Source organism: Haematobia irritans, chromosome 5 (genome assembly GCF_050003625.1).
Source record: "Haematobia irritans isolate KBUSLIRL chromosome 5, ASM5000362v1, whole genome shotgun sequence".
NCBI lineage: Eukaryota > Metazoa > Arthropoda > Insecta > Diptera > Muscidae > Haematobia > Haematobia irritans.
Window position 1 is genome coordinate 130,333,032 of NC_134401.1, and position 1,940 is coordinate 130,334,971.

Sequence of the window (1,940 nt, forward strand, 5' to 3'; positions counted from 1 at the left end):
AAGTTCATCCGGCTCCCATCATTGTTACTGCCAATGTGGAAGAACTACATTACTAAATTAAAATTCGAATTTAAGAAAATTAAAGTTTCTAACACTCTGTCTCTCAAACTACAGGACATGAAAATGTTTAAATGAAAGACTTATATTAAAATTTAATTACACATGAAAAAAAATGTAGATGAGTGCAACGATTCTTTCGTCCTTATTTAGAATACAGAAGTATTAAAATTGAGCCATCGGAGCTGTTCAACGACATAACGAAAATTTTCTTTAATATAAACGTTATTGAATAGAAAATTCATCACAAAAATGAAAAATTCTTTGTATACATGAAATTGCTTTCAACACCTAAAAATTTGAAATTTTTATATGAAAAACTTCTTTTGCCCATATTTACTTAAATATGCTTCCTAGAGCGAAAAGAACTTTAATTGGTGACCATCCCCAAAAAATTTAAAAATCCACCCAAAACCTAAAAAAATTAAAATTTTTATATGAAAAACTTCTTTTGCCCATATCTCGTAAACTAAGCGTCCCAGAGCGAGAAGGACTTTAATTCGTGACCACCCCCCAAAAAATTAAAGAATCCACCCAAAACCTAAAAAAAATTAAATTTTTATATGAACAATTTTTTTGCCCATATCTCCTAAACTAAGCGTCCTAGAGCGAAATGGGCTTTAGTTCGTGACCACTAAAGCCCAACCAAAACCTAAAAAAAAATTAAATTTTTATATGAAAGACTTCTTTTGCCCATATCTCCTTAAATATGAGTCCTATAGCAAAAAGGACTTTAATTCGTGACCACCCCAAAAAATTGAAAAATCCACCCAAAACCTACAACAATTGAAATTTTTATATGAAAAACTTATTTTGCCCATATCTCCTAAACTAACCGTCCTAGAGCGAAAAGGGCTTTAACTCGTGACCACCCCCAAAAAATTGAAAAATCCACCCAAACCTAAAAAATTTAAATTTTTATATGAAAAACTTCTTTTGCCCATATCTTCTTAAATATGAATACTAGAGCGAAAAGGACTTTAATTCGTGACCACCTCCAAAAAAAATAAAAAAATCGATCCAAAACCTAAAAAATTTAAATTTTTATATGAAAAACTTATTTTGGCCTAAACTAAGCGTCCTAGAGCGAAAAGGACTTTCATTCGTGACCACCCCTCAAAAATTGAAAAATCCACCCAAAACCTAAAAAAATTACAATTTTTATATGAAAAACTTATTTTGCCAATATCTCCTAAACTAAGGGTCATAGAGCGAAAAGGACTTTATTTCGTGACCACCCCCCAAAAAAATATAAGAATCCACCCAAAGCCTAAAACAATGAAATTTTTATATGAAAAACTTTTTTTGCCCATATCTCCTGAACTAAGCCAAAAGGCCTTTAATTCGTGACCACCCCAAAAAAATTGAAGAATCCAACCAAAGCCAAAAAAATTGAAATTTTTATATGAAAAACTTCTTTTGCCCATATCTCCTTAAATATGTGTCCTAGAGCGAAAAGGACTTTAATTCGTGACCACCCCCAAAAAATTTAAAAATCGACCCAAAACCTAAAAAAACTGAAATTTTTATATGAAAAGCTTCTTTTGCCCATATACCCTTAAATATGAGTCCTATTGCAAAGAGGACTTTAATTCGTGACAACCTCAAAAAAAAAAAAAAAAAATACAAAATCTATCCAAAACCTAAAAAAATTGAAATTTGTATATGAAAAACTTATTTTGGCCTAAACTAAACGTCCTAGAGCGAAAAGGACTTTAATTCGTGACCACCCCCAAAAAATTGAAAAATCCACCCAAAACCTAAAAAAAGTTAAATTTTTATATGAAAAACTTCTTTTGCCCATGTCTCCTTAAATATGCGTCCTAGAGCCAAAAGGACCTTAATTCGTGACCACCCCCAAAAAATCGAAATTGCGATGAAAA